Source organism: Tamandua tetradactyla, chromosome 24 (assembly GCF_023851605.1).
Source record: "Tamandua tetradactyla isolate mTamTet1 chromosome 24, mTamTet1.pri, whole genome shotgun sequence".
Classification (NCBI taxonomy): domain Eukaryota; kingdom Metazoa; phylum Chordata; class Mammalia; order Pilosa; family Myrmecophagidae; genus Tamandua; species Tamandua tetradactyla.
Window position 1 is genome coordinate 17347407 of NC_135350.1, and position 27055 is coordinate 17374461.

Here is a 27055-nt window from a genome sequence, read left to right on the forward strand (position 1 = left end):
TGACAAAGTGTGTATATGAAAATCTCACAGCTAACATCTTCCCTAATGGTGAAAGACTGGAAGATTTCCCTTCAGATCAGGAACAAGACAAGTATGCCCACTGTCACCACTGCTAGTAGACATTGTATTGGAAGTTCTAACCAGCACAATTAGGCATGATAAAGAAATAAAAGACATCCAAATTGGAAAGGAAGGAGTAAAAATTTCTCCGTTTGCAGATCCTACAAACAGAAAATCCTGAAAAATCCAAAGCAAAGCTCCTAGAGCTAAATGGATTCAGCAAAGTGGAGGGCTACAGGATCAATACCTTGAAATCAGTACTGTTTCTATACGCAAGCCACCAACAACCAGAAGAAGAAATCAAGAAAAAAATTCCATTCAGAATAGCGAATAAAAGAATCAAATATCTAGGAATTAATCTAATCAAGGATGTAAAGGACTTGTACAAAGAAGCTATAAGGCATTGCTAAAAGAAATTAAAGACCTAAATAAATGTAAGAATTTTCTGTGTTCATGGATTGAAAGACCCATTTTAAGTAAGATGTCAGTACCACCCAAAGCAACTTATAGAGTCAGTATAATATGAATCGAAATTCCAGCAACCCTCTTTGCAGAAATGAGAAAGCCAATCATCAAATTTATATGAAAAGATAAGGGACCCTGAATAGCTAAAGCCATCTTAAAAAAGAAGAATGAAATTTTAGGACTCATATTTTCTGATCTTAAAACCTATTACAAAGCCATTTTAATCAGAACAGCATGGTACTGGCACAACAACAGACATAAATCAATGGAATAAAATTGAGAGGTCAGTTATCAACCCTCACATTTATGGCCAACTGATTTGTAGCCAAATACTTTATGTGGACCAATACTTTAATATATGGGCTAGAATGATCAAACTCCTCAAAGAAAATATAGGGAAACATCTTCAGGACTTTGTATTAAACAATGTTTTCTTAGACTTTATACCCAAAGCACAGGCAACAAAAGAAAAAATAAAGGGACCTCATCAAAATTAAAAACTTCTGTTCCTCAAAGGACGTTATCATGAAAGTAAAACAACCTTTACAATGGGAGAAAATATTTGGAAATTACATATCTAATCAAGGATTAATATCCAAAATACATAAAGAAATCCTTAAATTACCAGCAAAAACAGCTCTACTAAACTATGGGCAAAAACTTGAACAGACATTTCTCTAAAAAAGATATGCAAAAGGCCAGAAAGCACATGGAAATCTGCTCATCATCATTAATCTTCAGGAAAATACAAATCAAAACCACAATAAGATACCATTTCACATACATTAGAATGGCTTCTATTAAAAAATAAATAAATAGGGTGCACAGGTGGTTCAGTGGCAGAATGCTTGCCTTCCGTGCAGAGAACCAGGCTCAATTCCTGTACCATGCACCTAAAATTAAATAAATAAATAAATGGTAAATAAATAAATGTCAGAGAGGTTACAGAGAAATAGGAACCCTCATTCATTGCTGGTGGCAATGTAAAAGTACAGCCACTGTGGAAGTTGGTTTGATGGTTCCTCAGAAAACTAAATATATAATTGTCATATGGTTTGGCAATCCCACTACTAGGTATATACCCCCAAAGAATTGAAAGCAGGAATTTCAACAGATATTTTCACACTGACATTGGTGGGGGCATTATTCACATTTGCCAAAAGATGGAAGTAACTCAAGAGTCCATCAATCAATGAATGAATAAATGAAAGGTAGTGTATATACCATGGAATATTATTCAGCTGTAAAAAGGAGTGAAGTCCTGATACATGTGACAACATGGATGAACCTTGAAGACATCATGTTGAGTAAAATGAGTTAGACACAACAGAACAAATATTATGACTCACCATTTTGAAACAATTAGAATAAGCAAACTCATACAGTCAGAATCTAGAATATAGGTGACCAGTGAACTAGGTGGGGAAAGGGAATGGGAAGTTAAAGCTTAAAATTTACAGGGTTCCTATTTGAAATGATAGAAATGTTTTGGTAATGGATAGTGGTGATGGCAGCATAACATGGTAAATGCAATTAGCACTGAAATATATATCTGAATATGATTAAAAGAAGAAATGTTAGATTGTATAACATGGTAACAGAATAAAATTTTAAAAATTAATCCATGGTTCTATGAACGTCCCATGCAGTAGGGTAACTTTCCAGAAACCTACAACTTCCACATGAGTCCCTGGACCAGATAAGTCCTGAAACCTTGAGGCCCCAGCCTCTCCAGAATATCAGCTAGTTCTATCTCCCTACCCCATATTATTGACAACCCCTTCCAACATGAAAAAGTTAGAATGGTCATAGCCCAAATACCCCTAAAGAATGGGATAGAAAGATCAAAGGTGATGGTGGAGTTATACAGAGAAGGTAGATTTTAACAAATGAGCATGATTTGCTGAATCACTAAATTGATATTTCTTTTAGTCTCTAGTATCTTAGAGCATCTAGAAGTAAAAACCTAAAATTTTAGAATTGTAGCCCATACTAAACTCTGAATGTTCTACAACAAATTGTTGTGCTGTGCTTTGAAATTTATTGCTTTTTTGTATATATATTATTTTTCACAAAAAAGAAGAAAGAGTCGATTGTGATGATTAAAAAAAAAGTTTATTCCTTCTAGCCTCCTATATTCTGGAGCAACTATAAGGAAAAATCTGAGATGATGGTATGGTAGCCCATGACAAACTTGGGGATCTGTCTTTTAACTATATGTAGTAGAGTGCTTTGAAAACTATTGCTTTTTTCTTTCTTTGCTTTGTATATATATTATATTATGCAATTTAAAAAGTTTAAAAAGAATTAATCCATGTAACTACACTACAGAAATAGCAAACCCTAAGTTAGACTTTAATTAATAGTATAATTATAAATATATGCTATCATCAGCTGTCATAAATGTTCCACCCAAATGCGAGATATTTGTGGTAGTGGTATATTGGAATCCTGCATTTTTATGCATGATTGTTCTTTAATTAAGAAAAAATCCTGAATGATCAAAAAAAAAAAAAAAAAAGAAAGAAAGAAAGAACTGTAGATCACTGGGGAAGGATGGAGTCCTTATCAGGGACATATGCCTATTGTGTAAATGCCAGGCAAGTTGCAAAGCAGACCCACCCTCCAGACTCCAAACAATATATAACACACTTTTACTCAAATAAAGTGTTCTCTGAGGAAAAAAGGAGACACAGCACGATGGCTTGTTATACCCCTTGAAAATCTAATTTAAACCAGTAAATAATTTAAATCTTTACTTTCATCTATCCTATTGCCTACTCTTCAAGTTGGTTCCTCTGTTTTGTTCTTGTTGTTGCTCTTTGTCTTTTTGTTCAGTAAAGCATAGCTGAACTGGGAAAAGAAATCCATTAGTTAGCATTAATTAAATTGTTACTAATACTGTGTTACTCTTTACAGTTGAATGGAATATTTCTGCCTTAATAAGTTCCATAGCAAAAAATTCCAGCAATATTATGCAAAATAGCATTAAAAAGACCTACTTCGGGTTTGTTCTACAGATGGTGCAAAATTAAAGTTTCTTAATTCAAAACTTGAAATGACTTTTACAGCATTATTAATAATAAGCATTTTCGAGATGGTATCCTGCTTATTTTAGGCCTTTAAAAAAATTAAATGATAATTTTATTCTTTCTATTCACAATATTATCATGGTGTGCAAACCTTATTAAGTATCCATTTTTTTCGAAGCACTCTATTCAAATAGGAATAAGTGAATTTAGTTGATGCAAAAATCAGCTGTTCCAACCTTATTTCTCCACTTAAATTGTATTATTGACAATTCCACATTCTACTCAAATAGTTACATTGTTTATAAATGAGTTATCCTACCCACAAAGATAAAGAAATTTTATTTTCTCAATCCTAAATACTGTTCCAACATCCTTAACCCTAACATCTCAGTGCATTGGTGATAGCTGTTACTGAAGCTCTTAAATAGAAGCACAGAAGTGAGACATGTTTTCACACAGTTACCTAGTTTATCTATGTTCTCTTCTTCTCCTTTATATTTACTGCTTCATTCCTGATTATTATATTCCTGAAGTATTTTTAATAGTATAAACTTGAAATAAATAAGTCCAGATACTCGAAGTGAGCCTGACTTTGAGATCTAATAAGCATTTTAACGAATAACAATATATATGGATATTACTCTTTTAATTTTATAGCAAGATACACAGTAACTTGAAAGTATAAGAAAAATCATGTACATATTTTTTAATCCTTCATATGTTTATATTGATTTTTTTCTGTATAATTTGGACAAAAAGCACAAAAATCTGATTACCTTTAAATTTAGTTTTCACCATTATTACCCTACATAATATATAGGTTGAAAGTGTATTTTTTTTCTTTCAAAACATTAGGCTTTGAATTTCATAAGTTAATTAAAATAAGATAGTGGTATAATACAATTGTGAAGTTTTAGCTAAAGCAAATTTTCACATTAATCTGAAGCAGCTGAGATATTTTCTTGAAATGCCTAACTAGCAAAAATGAAGTATGACCAGTGTTATAATGGTACAAGATGATCATTAGCTGAATGGGCAGTGGGATGCTAAAAATTCCCCATCGATCATTACTTATCTTAAACCAAAAATGCTGCCAGGTAAATGTAGGAGCAACAGAGCATTTAGCCACTCTGACCTCTAAGCTGAAATAAATGTTCATAAAAATATATATAAGTAGTAGAATGGCTACTGAAAACTCTGAAATTATAGAATGATTCTAGAATATAGAAAGGTTTAATAGAACCATAAAATATCCCAAATTTCAAAACTATTTTAAAGATTTCTAATTATAAAAATGAGACACTGTTTGGGTTTTCAGTTAACAGTTTCGTGAGCCCATTTAAGAATATATATAAATGAAATAGAGTTATCATAATCTTTACATATAATCTCCCAATTTTAAATATTGCCTCAAGTTTTTAAACGCTACAGAACTTGAACAAAAATCATGGCCACTAGGCTGCTAATTTGTAAACTTTTGTTGGTTATAATGGTGATGCATGCTAAAGAAAGCAACAGGAATATATAACAGGTGTCCCTACCAACTATCCATGAAAATGTATTTTCAAAATTTTCTCAGGTCAAATCAGTCTTGTTGGCTGGGGGTAGATAGAGAGTTGCTTTGTTCTTTTATGGAAAGGGGGAGATTTGAAAATAGTTGTCAGAATACATGACTTCTAAGCTGAAATAAATGTTCATAAAATTATATATAACTAGTAGAATGGTACTGAAAACTCTGAAATTATAAAATGATTCTAGGATATAGGGAGGTTTAATATAACACTGACCTGTTATATTTTGCTTTTGTTATATGTTGCTTTTGAAGTATAGCACTGATATTTCAATTTGTAGATAATTTATGAAGTTGAAAGAATGATTTCTTGTATGTTAGGAACTACAATGAAAAATAAGGTCAGGGTTGACCAGAATTTTCTACTTACCTTGAAAATTGAAAGTAATGTCCATCTTAAAGCTGCTTACAGTGTTTCAAGAATCTAATAAGAAGGCCCTTATCTATAGGAGAGCAGCTTATTGTATGATTGACAAAAATTTCTGCTTTCTGAAAATTTTAAGCAGTCCATAAATTATCTTATAGTTTAGATCAATGATATTAAACATTTTGTTTCAGTATAGCAATGATGGAATTTGTTTTTTTGTTTTTTGTTTTTATTTTTCTACTAAATGTTTTTATGTGGCTTGGGTTTACCTAACACTTAAACAGCATTTTTCATTTTTGTAGTATATTAAAGTAATCAACCTCAAAAGCCTTTAGAAGTCTGAAACTATGTTTTAAGTTCCCCACATATATTACTGAGGCATAGCACAAATAAGAATGTAAGGACCAAAACTTATGCTTGAAAGTGATACTTAGCATATGTTGTCACCTTTGTGATTTTATTTTAATAATGTAATAATACTCATAGGTTCCATTTCTTCTCTCTCCTCAACCTAGCCCTATTGCTGTACATTTAGCACAAAAATGAAAATAATTTGATGTGCTACCTACCTCAGTGATCTTCAACAGAATGGAAAATAACTTCTTATCTTACCATGTGTTCCTTCTAAGTGTGTAGTGAGTATGCAGAGTCAAAACAAAATAAATTAAAATAGAGAAGAGAAGAAGATACAGTAATGTGCTTAGAGATTATTCAAAGTTATGTAACATGGAAGGAATTACTAGAATTTTATTAAAAATAATTATCTTTAATTAAAAAAATTCATACTACTTCAATCTCAATACAAATATCTATCATGAAAAAAATGCTTATTAAACTTGAACACAAGGTTGTTGTTGCCACAAAATTCAAATACCTGTTTTGTTTCTGATTTACCATTAAATGTAGAAGAAATAGAGGAAATGATGACTGCAACTGACCTGATGCTACATCTTCCAAGCTGCTGCATTCTTTTTTTTTCTGACGTGTGCTATGTGCCATTATCAACACCAGCACATCATATGTCTTCCTGCTCAATTGCTAAATGATAAAGGCAATGTTAAAAATGGAAAACTGTTTAAGTATCCATATACAGTAATGTTTATTGCATTTCCTGTTTATTTCTTACTTCATTGTTATCATTAAATAGCAGGGATGAAAGATGCTTAGCAAAAATGTGCCAGTAATTACATGCACATATCCTGGATTTGAAAGGCTGGGTGAATTAAAGTAGTAGCCCACTTGCATATTGTACCATCCTATTCACCTTAGAGTACATATCAAGCTGTGTTTTTTAAAATGTATTCATTCATTCTTTCAACTAATATTTACTTACTGCCTACTACTAGTGTGTGTGTAGTATTTGTATATGTGATATATATTAATGTTATATGCATGTGTGTGTATTAGTGTTATAGCTGGTTTATCATTTCTTTGTACTAGCCCAAAACATTCACACATAACAATTTAAAGATGACCCAATAGTACCCTTAACTGTGGCTGACACTTCCAACTTAGATAACCTTAATTACATGTGATAATACCTCATTGTTCCATTAAGTCTTTGATTGTCTGTGCATTATTTCTCTAATTATTCAATGAGGGAATTCATCCTTCCTCTTAGAATTGTCTTGTGGAATCAATAGGATTTGTAATCCAGTGGAATGTTAGATGTGTGAATCAATTCCAATACCCTAACAGATGGGTAGGTGGACATGACACTAGGAAAGATAATAAGTTAAGTTTTGATTATAAGGAACAAGACCTATTCAGAATAGCTCAGGTAAAAAGGAATTTTTTTGTCAGAAGGCTTGTGCATGAAACTAAAAAAAGGATTTAAGAGTCAAGGCAGTTCTAGAGAACTGCTTCTTTCTGTCTCTGCCGTAAGCATAGGATCTTTTTATCTTTCGTGACAACTCTGTTTCTTTATACGCTTATATGTTTTTATGTGCGTGTGTTCCCTTTTCTTTTCTCTACAATATGATGTCTTCAGCTTATTCAGAATTGGTGCTCTCTCCTAACTTTAGTTTTTACTTTCACCTATTTCCTTTTCTGTACCAAGATCATCGTTTTCTATAGTTCTGTTGGTGGTGGTGGTGGTGAAGTTAACTAAAATGAAGCTTTTTTTCAGTCAGGGAATTTGTCTTAAATTTCTTTGGTATGTGCTGGATTCCTTAGAATGGGTTTTTTGCCTAATAGACGAGAGAATCTAAACTGATTTTGATATATTTGCTGACTTGATTATATTGGTTAAACCCATATCAAAGCATTATATAATGTCTTCATCTCTTTATTGTTAACTGATTTTTTAATTTAAATTACTTAATCTGGAAAATAAAAGGCTGATGTGTAAAAATTTATTGCTATACATATTTTAATCCAGTTATTGAAAAGCTATTCTACAGCACCATAAAGAAAACAACCTACTTTGAAGTGAAAGTTGTTTCTTTTAGGTACTTTCAATTCTTCATCTAAACAGTGGTGCAGGTATTGGGAAATTCAATTATAAGTGGAATAAATTCGGAACTGGAATTCATTTGTTATGAATAGTCCCCCAACTATTTGTTTTATGTTGGAATTCAATTACATTTAGCTGTTGCTTTTTAAATTTAATTACAAAATATATATTTCCTCATATTTGTTTTCCACAGGCTGATATTAAAGTTGGTTTGCTCAGGGCGGGCAGTGGAGGCTCAGTGGCAGAGCTCTTGCCTGCCATTCCAGAGACCTGGGTTCTATTCCTGGTGCCTGCCCATGTTAAAAAATAAAAAAAGAAAGAAAAAAAATTGGTTTGCTCAGCAGTGTAGTATACTAGGAAGAACATGGGCTCTGGAGTAAATCTCTCTTCATTTGAATCCCAGCTCTCTCATGGGACTGAACTGGGCCTCAATTCTTCTGTACAGCTACAGTAACCAAGATAGCATGGTACTGGTATTAAGATATGCAAATAGATTTCTGGAAAAGAATGGAGAGTCTAGAAGAAGACCTTCCCAAATATGGTTATCTGTTTTTTGAACCAAAGCACAAAGGCAACTCAATGGAGAAAGGATAGTCTTTTCAACAGATGTTTCTGGAACAATTGGATATCCATGTGAGAAACATTTGAACTTTGATCCATACTGCACGTCATTTGCAACGATTACTTGAAATAAAGCTAAAACTGTGAAACTTCTGGAGAAAGCAGAGATTTTTTTTTTAACCTTGGATTAGGCAAAGATTTTTTAGATATGACAGTAAAAGCATAATTCATAATAATAAAAAATAAAAACTGATTGGGAGGGCGGTACGATGGTGGCTCAGCAGCAAAATTCCCACCTGTCATGCCAGAAACCCGGGTTTGGTTCCGGGTGCCTGCCCATTTAACAACAACAAAAAAAGCTATTGGGAGAGGTAGTATGAAATGATTACAAAGAGTCATAAGGAAGCTTTTAAGGGTAATAGATATATTCATTATCTTCATTGTGTTGAAGTTCAAAATGTAACAATTTGTACATTTCAAATAATTGCAGTTTATTGTATATCAATTATACCTCCATAATGTGGTTTTAAAAAAGAATGTTAAATAATGGTTTCTAATCATCAGGTTAAAGTTTAAAAAAAACAAAAAAGGAGAAAATTAAAGTATGCACTAGGATTGGAGTCTTTTCTTATAAATATCAATCAGCAATATTAGAAATAGAAATATTTAAATATCAATCAGCAATATTAGAAATAGAAATATTTAAATTTACCTTTATAAAAACCTAATTGGGTAAGAGCTCTTTTTAACAGTATTCTTGAAAAAAAATAAAAGTGTAGAATTATTTTATTTAGAAGCCTGGAACTATCTAGATAAAATCATAGTAGGAAAAGTTTAATATTTAAAAAAAATTTTTTTAACAAATTAATTGTAGGCCATATTGGAACACTTAAATATTTTTTTTCAGTTAAAAAAATAAATAAAGACCAAACTAGATGTTTTAGTATTCTGATTACACATTATGCATCCATGAATCTTTATATATTGATGCTGCAACATACGGATTTTTCTGCTCATCTCAGATATTTAATGCATAAATTAAATATGTGAATAAGAGCACATAAGATAAAGTGTGTTACACAGTTTAATAATGATGTCAGACTAAATGCTAATAAATAGAGACTTGTAAAAAAATACTCTTTATAGAACAAAAAGGCAAAGCAAGTGTAGACTTACTATTGAGAGTAAGTAAAAACTTCCAATTTTAGTATAATGTTCCCAGAACTGTAAATCCTCAGACTCAGAACGGTTTGACAAGCTCCTAAAGTGGAATATGTTGACCACTATCTGTGAGACCTTAATGTAAGTAAATTTATTCATTCAACACATGTTTAATAAACCCTACTATATGATAGGCACAGTACTATGCACAGGGCCCTAAAGATTAAAAAAAAAAAAAAAATGTACTACTAGCCCTGTAGAAGGATGGAGAGAAGGCACTAAGTCTTAATAAATAGCATAAATATGACACTGAGGTGTGACATAACAAGCCTATTATGAGTAAGATGCTAACAGAATGACTAGAGGAAAGGATGAGAGGTAAATATTCTGGTGTGGTTGGGCTGGGGTAATGGTGGTGGTGATAGAAACTGGTGAAATAGCAGAGTCTGATTATGGGGGCTTTGCCTAACATGCTGACATGACTTACTCTATGCACATCCAGATAGTTATAAGCAGAAAAATTATGTGATCAGATTTACATTTTAGAAAACTGATTCTGGCTGTAGTATGGAAGATGGATTGGTCTAATCCAAAATGTTATGATTCTAAGCAATGAAAAGAGAGCAACTGGTCAGAGATAAGTTCAAGAAGGTGGTAATAGAGTCCCTATTGAACTTAGGCCTTTAGCCAAAATAAATTCAATACCTAGTCTTGACGGAACTTTCAGATGCTATCTTTCATTAGCACCTGTAAAATGTTAGTAAGTTGGTCTCCCACTACAGATTCTGGTGTTTTATAACTCTCTTTACCTAATAATAAAATTCTGTCCTTCCGTTCCTTGGCCTACAGATGATACTCATTACAAACACTATTTAACCATAGATCAGTAAGTTAAAATGGGTCTTTGTTTGAAAGATCTAGCATCTATGCCAAATATGTCCACTATAATATACTTTATCTCAATACATCAAATAGTAATATAGGTGCTATCAACCTGTGGATGTCATGGAGTAGTTTGCCTACAATTTGTGTTATAGAGAATGCCTCATAAATACGCATATTTCCAGTCACCTTGAGCTCTCTGCTAGTAAGATAAGCAACCTTACAGTTTTCTGTCTGTTCAGCATTGGCAGTTCCATTGCATTGTTATTGGAATGCTTTTCGTGTCATAGAACATCAATACCTAGAATACATCTAGCCACTTTTTAGAAATAAATTCTTTGTCAAATAATATTGGTGGTTGAAACAGCAGAATAACATGTTGTAGATCACCCTTACAGTTTTGGATATTAATATAAATTATTCAAATGTTTTTTCTAAAGTCTTTAATAGCATCATAAATGATGATATATAATTGAACAATTGATGTATAATTCTGAACCTAAATCCTCCATTTTATTCCAAATGAAAATTTCGTGAAACCAGAAAACTTTATAGGAAAAGAAGATGCACAGACTTGTGCTTTGGTTTGTTTCTCTCAATATTTAAACATTTTAAAGATTGAGATAAGATATAAATCAGTGAAATGCACAGGCCTTAACTGTAAAATTCAATTCATTTTAACATTTGTAAAATCCATATAGCCAACCCCTCAAGCAGATTTAGAATATTTACATCATCTCAGAAGGTTCTTTCATGCTACCTGCCAATTAGTCCCCACCTACCCCTCATAAACCACCACCTTTCTGACTTGTGTCAGTATAGATTAGTTTTGTGTTCTTGAGCTTCATAAAAGTGATATCACACATATGTACATTTTTGCCTCTGAATTTTCCTATTCAATATAAAGCTTCTGATATTTATTCATATTGTTGTGTTTATACATAGTTCATTCACTTTAATTGTGGAGTAGTGTGTAGTTATATAGATTTATCATAATTTGATATCCATTCTTTGGGTATTATGGACATTTGAGTTGTTTTGGCTTTTTAACTTTTAGGAATAAAGTTGCCTGAACATGACATTTTTCTATATGCCTGTGCCATGCTGTTTTGAGTATGGTAGCCTTGTAATAAGTTTGAAAATTGAAAAGTATGAGTGCTTTCTCAAAGTTTTGGCTATTCAGGGTCCCTTACCTTCCATATAAATTTGGTGATTGGCTTTTCCATTTCTGCAAAGAAGAATATTGGGATTTTGATTGGAATTACATTGACTCTGTAAATCATTTCGGGTAACAGTCACATCTAAATATTTCTAATCCATAAGCAAAGAATATCCTTCCATTTATATAGGTCCTCTTTGAAGTATTTTAACAATGTTTCATAGTTTTCCATGTATAGGAAATGGAAGTTGTTCCACATAAAACATTGGTTGTTTAAATGTATTGTTTCATTTCCAGCTACTTTTTAATTTTTCAGTTCTCCTTCTGTTATTGATTCTGGCTTCATTTCATGGTAGTTGGACCAGATACAGATTGATTTCACTATTTTTTTAATTTATTGAAACTTGCTTTGTGACCTGACATATGCTTTATCCTGGGGAATGACTCACATGCACTAGAAAAGAATGTATATTTTACTTCTATTTCATGAATTGTTCTATATTTATACCTAGTAGGTCCATACAGTTTATGGTATCATGCTAGTCTTCTATTTCTGTGTTAATCTTCTACCTAGATGTTCTATCCATTGTTGAACTAGGTATTGAAGTCTTCTTCTATTAATGTAGAAGTATACCTCTCCTTTCAAATCTGAAAATCCCAAATCTTCCTATATTTGGGACTCCTCCATTAGGCGCATATATATTTATTTGTTCTATCTTCTTGTTGAATTGACCCCTTTATCAATATATTGTGACTTCTTTGTTCCTTGTATTAGTTTGCTAATGCTGCTGGAAAGCAATATACCAGAAATGGAATGGCTTTTCAGAAGGGAATTAAATGTTACAATTTTACAGTTTTAGTGCTGAGAAAATATTCAAACTAAGGCACCAACAAGAGGTTACCTTTACTCAAGAAAGTCTGATGTCATCCGGAACACCTCTGTCAGCTGGGAAGGCATATGGTTGGCATCTTCTCATCCCTTGTTCCTGTGGTCTGTTGCTTGCAGCCTCTGTTTCCTGTAGGGATTCCTCACTTGACATCTGTGGGCCTTCACTTAGCTCCTCTGGGACACAATTCTGAGTTCTGGCTTGCTTAGCATCTCATGAGAAGGCATATGGCAGTATCTGCTGGGCCCTACATCTCCAAATGCCTAGGTCTCATGTTGGCTCTGTCAGCTCTGAAGCAACTGTTTTCCAAGCATCTGCATCTGCTCTGTGCTTTCTCTAAAATGTTTCCTCTTTCAAAGAAACCCTATAAACTAATCAAGATCCACCTTGAATGGATAGAGTCAAATCTCCGTCTAATCAAAAGGTCACACCCACAATTGGGTACATCCATGTCCATGGAAATAATCTAATCAAATGGTTTCTGCCCTGCAATACTGAATCAGAATTAAAAGAAGTGGCTGCCCTCACAAGCTTGGATAAGGATTAATAATATTTTCAAACTGGCACATTCCTTATAACAGTTTTTGACAGAAAGTCCATTTTATGTAACATTAGCATAGCTACCCCAGCTCTCTTTTGCTTACTATTTGCATGATATATTTTTTTCCATCTTTTCACTTTCAACCTCCTTGTGTCTGAATTTATGGTGACTCTATAATAAATAGAATATAGTTGGGTCATGCTTTTTTATACATTCTGCCAATCTCTTTTTGAAAGAATGGAAATTTTGATCCAATTAAAATTTAAATCAAATTTTGACTGGAAATTTTAATCCAATTAAATTTAAAATAACTACTGGTAATGCAAGACTTTCTTCTATCATTTTGCTATTTATTCTTTGTAAGTCATATCTTTTTCATCCCAAAATTCTAATGTTAATGCAAATTTTAATATTCAGTTATATTTCAGGTGTTATACTATTTTGAGTCCTTTTTGCTTTCCTTCTCTCAATATTTTTGAGTATTTTCTTTGTTGACCATTTGTTTAAATTTAATATACTAAATCAATAATAATTGCATTTTATTTGATACAACTTAAAGTGCATATAATATGCAGACACTATTCCTATACTCCTTTTTCCTGACATATTTGTTGGACTTGTTAGTATCTTTGAACATTGTATATTCAAGACCATAGATTTGTCATTTTTTAACGCATTTTCATTGTAGAATCAGTAAGAAGTAAACAGTGGGGTTACATACCTAAAATTACAATACAATATTATAGGCATTTATACATACTCATATGGTTACCTTTGCCAGAGGTCTTTTTTTTCTTTGCTGCTTGTATTCACTGTCTACTGTCCTTTCCTTTCAGTCTGCAGAACTTGAATTCCCTTTAACATTGCTTGGAGAACTGGTCTGGTGGTGATAAGCTTCCTTGGCTTTTATTTATCTGGACTGTCTTACTCTTTCCCTGAGTTATGAAAGTTAGTTTTGGAAGATGTAGAATTCTTTTTTTTTCACATGGGCAGGCACTGGAAATCGAACCTGGGTCCTCTGGCATGGCAGGCAAGCACTATTGCCTGCTGAGCCACCGTGGCCCATATGTAGAATTCTTGATGGGAAAATTTTTGTTTTCAGCCTTCTTGCATCCATGGATCTCAGTGAGAAATTGCACTTAATCTTCTTAATGCTCCCTTGTAAGTGACACACTGTTTCTTTTTTGTGGTTTTCAGAATTCTCTCTTTTTGTTTAACATTTTACAATCTAAATATAATATGATACAGAATGGATCTGTTTGGGTTGACCCTGCTTAGAGTTCCTTGAGCTTCTTGGATGTGTATATTCATGTCTTTCAGTTGGGGGAGTTTGCAGCCATTATTTCTTTGAATATTTTCTCTGCACCTTCTCTTTCTTCTCCTTCTGGGACTCCCAAATATGCATAAATTGATACTCTTGATGGTGTCCCACATGTTCCTCAGGCCCTACTCACTTGTATTCATTCTTTCTTCTTTCTCCTCAGACTATATGATTTCAGTGGTCTTGTCTTCAAATTCACTGATTCATTCTTATGCTAGTTCCCATCTGCTGCTGAACCCCTATAGGGAATGTTTTATTTCTGTTACTGTAGTCTTCAGCTGTTTGGTTCTATCTCATAATGTCCATCTCTCTTATATTTTCTTCGTGTTCATCTGTTGTCTTCCAGATTTTCTTTTCTTCTTTGTCCATGTTTTCCCTAAGCTCCATGAGCATATTTTTTACCATTTAAGAAAATATCTTTGGTGTGTTCTACATCCTTACTGATGGTTTCTAATATATTATTCATCTCCTTTTCCTGCCCCATCACTTCCTGTTCCATTGCATGTTTTGTATTCCCTTGTTGCAACCAGGACGTTGTGGTATATTAAGATATTATTTCTGGAACTAATATGCTGAGACCCTGTCCTTTAAACTATATCCAGCTAGTTCTATGACAGTGCTTTCTTTGAATTTCAGGAGCTAATGTACAAACATACATACATACATGTATATATGTACAAACCTACATGTATATACATACTTATGTGCATACATTCATGCATAAAAATACCTTCCCCAGTCTGCTGTCCTTCAAAGTTTAATTGTAAGTTGGAGTACTCCCTCTAATGTAATGACTCTCTGGTCTTCTCTGTGCATACATCTTGTCCTTTGTCTTTGACATGCAGCTTATGGCCCTAGGAAATCCTCCATTTGCATATATCCATCCTCATTCCCTTAGGAAATAGTGTTTCCTCACTGTGCAGGTACTACACTGTCTTCCTTCAGCTGGCATTTGTTTGTCCCAGGTAGCTGCAGTCTGACTATTTCCCTGTAGTGTTCCATAATAGGACTCAGTGAGATGCCTTCTATACGAAGGGTAAGTTCTGGGAGATGAGCCTTTGATGAGTGTCCTAGTTCAGTCTGTCAGGCTATCACCAGATAGATTGCTCTCACATATATGCTCTCGATATGTTCATGAAGGTTATTTTTCTCCCTCTAGAACCAGGACCGGGTATCCACACTAGGATCATGGGATGCTCCATGCCAAGCCAATGAAGGGGTCAGGAAGGGCTAGCAAGGGTTCCATGAACCTACCATTTTTAAGTTGTCTTTTTCTTGATTTGACACTATCTTTTTTATTATAAACCTTTGTCTCCTTTCCTGACAACAATTAATTCTGACAGTTTTGCTAATTTTTTGTTGTTTTTCTGTGGAGGGAATGACACTTGGAGCTACTTACTCTGCCATTTTTCCTGTTATTCCTGTCCTTGGTTTGTTACTGTTGTTTTTATTAAATTGATGAAGTTTATTTTTTAGAGCATTTTTAGGTTTACAGACAAAATTGATCAGATAATACAGAGAGTTCACATATAAACCCTCTTCCTAGGTCGATTTTCTGTATTTTTAACATCTTGCTTTAGTGTGTCACATTTGTTACAATTCATGGACCAATATTGATGACATTGTTACTAAGTAGCATAAAATCCATAGTTTACCTTACTCTTTGTCTTGTAGAATTCTATGGGTTTTCATTAATGCATAAAGTTCAATTGAAGTGCTAAAATTTCCATTTGTTTTATATATCTAAATATTTATGCTATTCTGAAGTTTTTCTTTGCCTATCAGTGTTAGTCAAAGCCTTATAATTAAAAGCATTTATAAAGTAGTTAAATTTTCTGATAGACAAAGAAACCCTAGGTTTTGTTAACTTTCCAAATGCAGCCCTATAACTGCAGCACATTCTTGTGATCTATTCATATAAACACTTTGACATTATCATAATAACAGTCTGCTTTGAAAATTGGGAAAACTTATTTGTGGCTTTCTGTTTACCCTTTTTTTTTTTCTACCAAATAATATTTTCTTAATGTATTTTTTCTCATAATATTCCAAATTCTTGGCTTCTGTTTATTATGTTAAATACAAATAAAGAAGAGGCCTAGTGTTCATTGATTGCCTATTAGTAATATCCTATTCTATGATAGAGAAACAGAGATGCAGAAAAATGAGTTGGCCAAAATTATACAACTTGTAAGTAACTGAAGTGAAATTCAAACCCGGGTCATGCTGTCTCCCAGGTTAATATTCTTTCCAGTACACCACTATTATCATGTTGCTATTTTTAGCAAATACCTTCACTACCCCTGTGGGGCATGAGCTAAACAAAATGGGTTAAGCTTCAAGCCCTCCTTACCCATTTCATTTCTCTGGTCCACCCTTTGGAACCAGAGCCTATAAAGTTGAAACCTTTCCAAATTAGAATGGCAAATTGCCCACACATTTATCTGTACCCCCTTCTGAAATAACAGTAAGGAAATAAAAACATAAAATCCGAAGAACAAAGAGAATGTAAAGAGAACACTAGTAGACAAAAGATATCATCATTTATTTGAAAGATGGAAAGCAATTACATCAGTAACTAACTTAATAAGGCAAATACAACTGAAACTTTCAAGCAAGCCAATTTTTTATACAGAGCACTAGAAAGTCTCAGGAATTGAACATATGTGGAATATAAAATCAGAAAATAATCAGTTGAATATATGCATAAGGAATAGTTTCATCACACCCAGCATCCCCTAGATCCTTGCCACTCTGCCAGCCAATGGTCCACTCCTCTGCCATCCTAGAAGACTGGAAGGCAAGGCAGATCCAAATTTTGTGGACCTTAAGGTTATACCATATGAGGAGGTAACCCTCTTTAAGAAAACTATACAAAAAATTGCAATGTAAAATTAGGCTCCCAAAAATGAACATTTAGAATGATGAAAGAGATCACAACAATTTGCAAACCAGGAAAATAATATTTTTATTAATTGAATGTCTGACAAACCTCTCTAATATTTTTCCTTAGGTTTTTTGGCTTCACACTTATTGATCACCTCTTAATATGACAATGATTATATATTTTCTGTAAACACAGTAGAAAGGTAATTAGTCTTTCCACTAGCAGGATTGATCAAAATGTATTTTCATTATGGATAGTTGGAATGCATAACACATGACTTTTCACAAAGGCATACTCTGTTGTATTGCTACAGGTTTGTTTCCTATAAACACAGGAGTACTATTTTGTTCAATCCCCTTTTACAAAAAGTGAAAAATTTATGATACATTTATAATTGTATATGTAGTATTATCAAGTCTATTCCTGGAAGGAGAGTATTTCTCCTTTGACCAGACATCAATGAGAGCCATAATTTCCTAATTCTGTGCATGTTATGTTTGGAAGAGGTTTTCACAGTCTAGTTTGTGGTTTATACATTTCAACCAGGTTTCTCCCCCACCACGCATAAACTTCTGATACTCGAGCACATTTACATTACACTACAACCTCTGCTCATGATTAATGGGTGGTAGAAGTATTCCAGGAAATCATTTCTAGAGTTAGCAATAACTGATTGTACCTAAAAGTGACTTCTAATCACTGAAATATATCCCATTAATTGAAACTGAATGTATGCATAATTTAGCTTACTACTAATTAGATCTCAAAAGTGTCCACAGCCACTCTGTTACCCAATACAAGAGGAAAAACAACAATGTTGAAAAAAGACAGTAGTCTACGTTGATTGTGGTTTAAGTATCTTTACATTTGCAAATTTTACAAGGACATGACCATATGAACAGGAAATTTGTAAGGGCATTCTGTGGAGTATGGAATCAGAGAGTTTTGAGACTACCTCAGGGGTTTATCAGAGAGCATGAGCAACTGAATATATATAGTTACAACCTATAGTCAATTCCCAGCATTATGGCAGATCAGCTTTGGCCTATCAAGCAGGAGACTGGAGAATTCTCTGAAAAAGCAAATGTCCCAGAGGGACAAATACCTTACTTAGGACTACTTTAACAAAATGACCATTTCCCACCAAGTTAACTTATAGTAAATCACGAGTCAACAAATCCTTACCATACATAACAAAACTTCCAAACTGTTCATTTTTTAGAGGGGGCTGTTCTCTTAAACATTAAAGTCTTGAATCACCAAACATTTAAGGAAAGCCTCTAACTGAAAGATAGAGACCAGCACAAGTTGAGTAAAATAACACAGAGGAAATAAACACAATACAAAGAACAAAGTAAATTTAAAAGTGATTAATTAGTTCATTGGTTTTAATTAATCGTTTTATATTCTCAGTGATATTTAGAAGAAGATATAGCAATGAGGAAAGAAACCGAACATTATATTTTAATTAATAGATTAAAAATATTTACTGAAATTAATAATGATATGGAAATTCATAATATGCCTTAAAGTCAGGCAGTACAAGACCTCCAGCTTCGTTTTTTTTCCTCAAGATGTTTTTAGCAATTCGGGGCACCCTGCCCTTCCAGATAAATTTGCTTATTGGTTTTTCTATTTCTGAAAAATAAGTTGTTGGGATTTTGATTGGTATTGCATTGAATCTGTACATCAATATAGGTAGGATTGACATCTTAACTATATTTAGTCTTCCAATCCATGAACACGGTATGCCCTTCCATCTATTTAGGTCTTCTGTGATTTCTTTTAGCAGTTTTTTGTAGTTTTCTTTATATAGGTTTTTTGTCTCTTTAGTTAAATTTATTCCTAGGTATTTTATTCTTTTAGTTGCAATTGTAAATGGGATTTGTTTCTTGATTACCCCCTCCGCTTGTTCATTGCTAGTGTATAGAAATGCTACAGATTTTTGAATGTTGATCTTGTAACCTGCTACTTTGCTGTACTCATTTATTAGCTCTAGTAGTTTTGTTGTGGATTTTTCCGGGTTTTCGACGTATAGTATCATATCGTCTGCAAACAGTGATAGTTTTACTTCTTCCTTTCCAATTTTGATGCCTTGTATTTCTTTTTCTTGTCTAATTGCTCTGGCTAGAACCTCCAACACAATGTTGAATAATAGTGGTGATAGTGGACATCCTTGTCTTGTTCCTGATCTTAGGGGGAAAGTTTTCAATTTTTCCCCATTGAGGATGATATTAGCTGTGGGTTTTTCATATATTCCCTCTATCATTTTAAGGAAGTTCCCTTGTATTCCTATCTTTTGAAGTGTTTTCATCAGGAAAGGATGTTGAATCTTGTCAAATGCCTTCTCTGCATCAATTGAGATGATCATGTGATTTTTCTGCTTTTATTTGTTGATATGGTGTATTACATTAATTGATTTTCTTATGTTGAACCATCCTTGCATACCTGGGATGAATCCTACTTGGTCATGATGAATAATTCTTTTAATGTGTTGTTGGATACGATTTGCTAGAATTTTATTGAGGATTTTTGCATCTATATTCATTAGAGAGATCGGCCTGTAGTTTTCTTTTCTTGTAATATCTTTGCCTGGTTTTGGTATGAGGGTAATGTTGGCTTCATAGAATGAATTAGATAGTTTTCCCTCTGCTTCGATTTTTTTGAAGAGTTTGAGGAGAGTTGGTACTAATTCTTTCTGGAATGTTTGATAGAATTCACATGTGAAGCCGTCTGGTCCTGGACTTTTTTTTTTGGGAAGCTTTTGAATGACTGATTCGATTTCTTTACTTGTGATTGGTTTGTTGAGGTCATCTATGTCTTCTTGAGTCAAAGTTGGTTGTTCATGTCTTTCCAGGAACCCGTCCATTTCCTCTAAATTGTTGTATTTATTAGCGTAAAGTTGTTCATAGTATCCTGTCATTACCTCCTTTATTTCTGTGAGGTCAGTAGTTATGTCTCCTCTTCCATTTCTGATCTTATTTATTTGCATTCTCTCTCTTCTTCTTTTTGTCAATCTTGCTAAGGGCCCATCAATCTTATTGATTTTCTCATAGAACCAACTTCTGGCCTTATTGATTTTCTCTATTGTTTTCATGTTTTCAATTTCTTTTATTTGTGCTCTAATCTTTGTTATTTCTTTCCTTTTGCTTGCTTTGGGGTTAGCTTGCTGTTCTTTCTCCAGTTCTTCCAAATGGATAGTTAATTCCTGAATTTTTGCCTTTTCTTCTTTTCTGATATAGGCATTTAGAGCAATAAATTTCCCTCTTAGCACTGCCTTTGCTGCGTCCCATAAGTTTTGATATGTTGTGTTTTCATTTTCATTCGCCTCGAGGTATTTGCTAATTTCTCTAGCAATTTCTTCTTTGACCCACTCGTTGTTTAGGAGTGTGTTGTTGAGCCTCCACGTATTTGTGAATTTTCTGGCACTCTGCCTATTATTGATTTCCAACATCATTCCTTTATGGTCCGAGAAAGTGTTGTGTATGATTTCAATCTTTTTAAATTTGTTAAGACTTGCTTTGTGACCCAGCATATGGTCTATCTTTGAGAATGATCCATGAGCACTTGAGAAAAAGGTGTATCCTGCTGTTGTGGGATGTAATGTCCTATAAATGTCTATTAAGTCTAGTTCATTTATAGTAATATTCAGATTCTCTATTTCTTTGTTGATCCTCTGTCTAGATGTTCTGTCCATTGATGAGAGTGGTGAGTTGAAGTCTCCAACTATTATGGTATATGAGTCTATTTCCCTTTTCAGTGTTTGCAGTGTATTCCTCACGTATTTTGGGGCATTCTGGTTCGGTGCGTAAATATTTATGATTGTTATGTCTTCTTGTTTAATTGTTCCTTTTATTAGTATATAGTGTTCTTCTTTGTCTCTTTTAACTGTTTTACATTTGAAGTCTAATTTGTTGGATATTAGTATAGCCACTCCTGCTCTTTTCTGGTTGTTATTTGCATGAAATATCTTTTCCCAACCTTTCACTTTCAACCTATGTTTATCTTTGGGTCTAAGGTATGTTTCCTGTAGACAGCATATAGAAGGATCCTGTTTTTTAATCCATTCTGCCAATCTATGTCTTTTGATTGGGGAATTCAGTCCATTGACATTTAGTGTTATTACTGTTTGGATAATATTTTCCTCTAACATTTTGCCTTTTGTATTATATATATCATATCTGATTTTCCTTCTTTCCACACTCTTCTCCATACCTCTCTCTTCTGTCTTTTTGTATCTGACTCTAGTGCTCCCTTTCGTATTTCTTGCAGAGCTGGTCTCTTGGTCACAAATTCTCTCAGTGACTTTTTGTCTGAGAATGTTTTAATTTCTCCCTCATTTTTGAAGGATAATTTTGCTGGATATAGGAGTCTTGGTTGGCAGTTTTTCTCTTTTAGTAATTTAAATATATCATCCCACTGTCTTCTAGCTTCCATGGTTTCTGCTGAGAAATCTACACATAGTCTTATTGGGTTTCCCTTGTGTGTGATGGATTGTTTTTCTCTTGCTGCTTTCAAGATCTTCTCTTTCTCTTTGACCTCTGACATTCTAACTAGTAAGTGTCTTGGAGAACGCCTATTTGGGTCTAATCTCTTTGGGGTGCGCTGCACTTCTTGGATCTGTAATTTTAGGTCTTTCATAAGAGTTGGGAAATTTTCAGTGATAATTTCTTCCATTAGTTTTTCTCCTCCTTTTCCCTTCTCTTCTCCTTCTGGGACACCCACAACATGTATATTTGTGCGGTTCATATTGTCCTTGAGTTCCCTGATACCCTGTTCAAATTTTTCCATTCTTTTCCCGATAGTTTCTGTTTCTCTTTGGAATTCAAATGTTCCATCCTCCAAATCACTAATTCTATCTTCTGTCTCTTTAAATCTATCATTGTAGGTATCCATTATTTTTTCTATGTTTGCTACTTTATCCTTCACTTCCATAAGTTCTGCGATTTGTTTTTTCAGTTTTTCTATTTCTTCTTTATGTTCAGCCCATGTCCTCTTCATGTCCTCCCTCAATTTATTGATTTCATTTTTGAAGAGATTTTCCATTTCTGTTCGTATATTCAGCATTAGTTGTCTCAGTTCTTGTATCTCATTTGAGCTATTGGTTTGTTCCTTTGACTGGGCCATATTCTCAATCTTTTGAGCGTGGACAGTTATCTTCTGCTGCTGGTGTCTGGGCATTTATTCAGGTTTCTCTGGGTGTCGGACCCAGCAAGGTTGTAAGATTTTTCTGTGAAATCTCTGGGATCTGTTTTTCTTATCTTGCCCAGTAGGTAGCGCACGTGGCACACGTTTGTCTCAAGTGTTTGGAATGGGTCTCCCCCAGTCACCGATCTCCGCGGCCTGGGGATTTCGGATCCAATTCTCTCCATTGGTTCAGGGGCCGCGCGTAGTGGGGGCGTCAGCTACCGCGGCTTGAGGGGACCCTGTGGCTGGTTGTGGGCCGCAGCGGGCCTGGGGGATTCCCCACCAGACCAGGAAGCCTCCCGCAGGGGGGGGGCCGCCGCGACTTGGATAGCCCTCTGATCCGAGACTCGTATCCGCGGACTTGAAGCCGAGACTCGAAGCCGCCCGCAAAAGAGGGGTGCCGGCCGTCTCGGCTTGGGAAACTTGCCTCTCCGAGACTCTCAGACGGCCCGGGAAGGAGGGAGGAAGTAGCTCGGACCGCTGCAGCTGCCGCTGATCGGGAAATCGCGCGCCGCTCGGGGGTCTCACCGCAGCCGAGTCTCGCAGTCAGACTAGCCAGCCCAGACTTTGGATAGCCCTCTGATCCGAGATTCGTAGCCGTGGACTCAAAGCCGAGACTCGAAGCCGCCCGCAAAAGAGGGGTGCCGCCTGCCTCGGCTTGGGAAACTTGCTTCTCCAATACTCTCAGCCGTCCCGGGAAGGAGGGAGGGAGTAGCTCGGACCGCCACAGCTGCGGCTGCTCGGGAAATCACGCGCCGCTCGGGGGTCTCACCGCAGCCGAGTCTCACAGTCAGACTAGCCAGCCCAGACTTTGGATAGCCCTCTGATCCGAGACTCGTAGCTGCGAACTCGAAGCCGAGACTCGAAGCCACCCGCAAAAGTGTGGCGCCGGCCGCCTTGGCTGGGAAGATTGTCTCTCCGAGACTCTCAGCCGGCCCAGGAAGGAGGGAGGGATTAGCTCGGACTGCCGCAGCTGCGGCTGCTCGTGAAATCGCGCGCCACTCGGGGGTCTCACCGCAGCCGAGTCTCGCAGTCAGACTAGCCAGCCCAGACTTTGGATAGCCCTCTGATCCGAGACTCGTAGCCGCGGACTCGAAGCCGAGACTCGAAGCCACCCGCAAAAGTGTGGCGCCGGCCGCCTTGGCTGGGAAGCTTGTCTCCGAGACTCTCAGCCGGCCCGGGAAGGAGGGAGGGATTAGCTCGGACCGCCGCAGCTGCGGCTGCTCGGGAAATCGTGCGCCACTCGGGGGTCTCACCGCAGCCGAGTTTCGCAGTCAGACTAGCCAGTCCAGACTGGGTTACGCTGTGTGTCCATTCCCTGCTGTAGCCCCGGGAGCTATTCTGTACTGTTTCTGTTCACCTATTAGTTGATTTGGAGTCAGAGGAACTAAGACGCATGTACCTTACTAAGCCGCCATCTTGGATCCCCCTCTGAACATTATATTTTAATTAATAGATTAAAAATATTTATTGAAATTAATAATGATATGGAAATTCAATATACTTTATAATAAAAGGGTTGGATTATAAAATTGAAAAAATCTCCCAGAAAATGAAAAAAATACAAATGGAAAGAAAGTAGAAAAAAAAATTATTGGAAAAGCAATTCAGTAAGTACAGCATACTTATCATTAGAAGGGAGAAGAGAAAAAAGTACAGAAGAAATTATCATAGACATCAAACAAGAAATATTTCCTTAAAGGATTGCAAAGAGAATAGAAAATGCCCAGTGCAATGGAGTAATATACATTTAGTTATATCGTTATGTAATTGCAGAACACATGGGATCCTAGAAAGCCTACAGAAAGGGAGAAAATCACATAAAAATGATATCAAATCAGCATGGCATCAAACTTCTCAGAAGACAACTGTGGAGCACTGCCTTTCATAACACTAACAGAAAAAAAATTCAATTCTAGGATTCTATACCTAGCCAAATTATCCGTTAAGGGCAGAATGAAACATTCTGGGAGACATGAAAGAAATTTGCGTCCTGTGCCTTCTTAGAAACTACTGGAGGATATGTTTCACCAAATGATGAAATAAATCAAGAAGAATAAATGATGTCTTCAAAAATTAGAGAGCAAATATTAGAGAAGTCAGTGAGAATTGAATGTCAGTAAAGAGAAGTCTCTGTCTATTCAATAGATCCAGGAAGCAATTCGTAGGCATTAAAGCAAGAGAACAGATGGCTCTAGGAGAGATAACTCCTGCACCTATTCTCAACCAAATGGAAACACATGAGAGTGATTCATCATTTAAAAAATAGTTTGATACTTTTGTAGAGAGCCATTATTTAATAAATGAAGATGAAGAAACCAAGACTCACAGAAATTTTCTTGCTCAGAGTCACAAACTTAGTATGTCATGGAACTTGGATTCAAGCCAAGGAAAGTTGAATCCAGTGTACATGCTTTATTCACAAGATGATATAAAAATAGCTATAATACACAATAGGAACAGGGTGCCATAGAGTGAGAAATTACTTTTTAAGAATAATTGAATTTTTTAATGCACAGTTTACAGAATGCTTTTTTTGTCATATTTTAATCATAATGAAGTGCATTGGAAGCATTTTAGATAGAGAAGTGGCATGGATCAAGTATTGGAGAATGGGATATCTGCCAGAAATAACAACAGAATAGGATTACGGTAGACACTAGTGAATTCTCAAGAGTCACTGTAAGCCTTTTATTGTATTGGTAAAGTGTTTGGGAAGCAAATACAAAAAAGTTTTTCATAGCCATTGATTTAAAGGCTGAACCACATTCTCTGATTTGTATCATTGACTTGACTTCAAGCTTTTATATGAGTAACAGATATGTCAAAATGATTTGAGCACTGCAAATGCAAAATCTATGGACCAAAATGCTTTTCCTTTGGAGATTAAATAGTGTTAAATAGATAACCATTTTTCATATTATTGGCAGTTTACTCTTTAGCTGCCACTTTTGTTTTAACTGTTTTAATTGGAAACTTTGTAACATAAATTGAGCATATATCTTCCTTCTTAAGCAGAGTAGAGAAGCGTATCTTAAATTCTGATATTTTTTCCTTAGTTTGTGTTCTTCTCTTTGTGGAATATCAAGTTGATAATGATATAGAGCTTTTATAAAAAATACATTTCACTATATTGACCATTAATCAAATAACAGAACAATATCTCAAAACCCAAAACTTATTTGGCTTTCTATTTTATAGATTTTCTGATAGAAATAAGAGCTAGGATGATGAAATGTTTGTGTAGGCATTGAAATAACCAGCTGTGAACTTGGCAAAAATCGCTAATAATGGATAAAGGAATGCTTAATTGAGTAACTGGCCTCCCAGACCTGCTGGCTGTCCTTCAAATCTAAGTTGTGAAATGGCTAAAGATGCCTTATAACCCTTTCATAACCGAAGTCATTCTACTCAGGACAACACACTTAACACAAAAAGTCGCATAGCTTCTTTATGTCTTAGTTTCTCATCTTCAACAGAAATCGGGAATATAATACCTACCTTCAAGAGTCATTGTAAGAATTAACTAGGCTAGGTGAAAGTGTAAGAGTCACATAGTGTCAGTTTCCCTTTCCTTTTCCAAAGATTCTCCACCTTATCAAAGTAGTCAACTCAAAGTGCATAACTTGTATGCCATTTCAACCACAGAATTAATTTAATGTCCTTTTTACTTCCAGCCCCTCTTTTCAAAAACAAAAAGAAAGAAAAGAAATAGGTAATTTCTTCTCCCTTTGCAATTTAAAACATTAGTACATTTTTTCCATTATTTATCTAACCCAACATACTTGGACTTTTGCAAAATAAACAACGGTATCTGCCAGTTTTTAATGTTAGGAATATAGCAAAAGAAAAGCTAATCAGTGCTAACGTCCTTCATCCCCACCAACTTTTGGACTTCAATTGTCTGTCTTTGATCTCTCCACTTTCAGCTAACTCCCCAAACAGGAATGTTGGCCTCCCAATAAGCTAGCATCTCATCAAAAGATATAAATAGTTCATTGATATTGTAATGTCCTCGTTACTTCTATGTCAAAGGTGCTTAAATTTTGAATCTGAGAGAGAAAAGGAGATCTTCTATGAAAATGTGTTTATCATTTTAATGAAGAGCATTTAATCCCTCTCCATATGAACCCCAACTTAAAGCTTTCTACACTCCACACAAGAAAATATGAAAAGAAAGGGAGAAATGCTGAATCGTAAGTTGAATCAATTTGCCCCAATTGTTTTATATCTTCTTTATCAAATAGAAATGAAAGTTTCAGTAAACTTCACTAGAAGTCGTGATGAGTCAACATCTGAATCTTTTTTCTACCCATTCCAAAATTCAAAACCTCCCAAATTCTATTGTTTTGGAACAGTGAAAAAATAATCACAGAAAATTGACAGATTATGAAATAGGGATATAGGTTATATTGAAATGATGATGTATTGAAATATACATACACACTCAGAAACATTCATATGCATATGAATATATGTAGGATGTAATGCCAAATCAAATGTACACATACATTTTATGT

General features: G+C 34.8%; 1 protein-coding gene across 8 annotated transcripts in view; it reads left to right on the forward strand.

The window, feature by feature from the left end:
• TBCK (TBC1 domain containing kinase) overlaps positions 1 to 27055 on the forward strand; it is a 288273-nt gene that overhangs the window by 176539 nt on the left and 84679 nt on the right. The gene's annotated exons all lie outside the window — the stretch shown is intronic.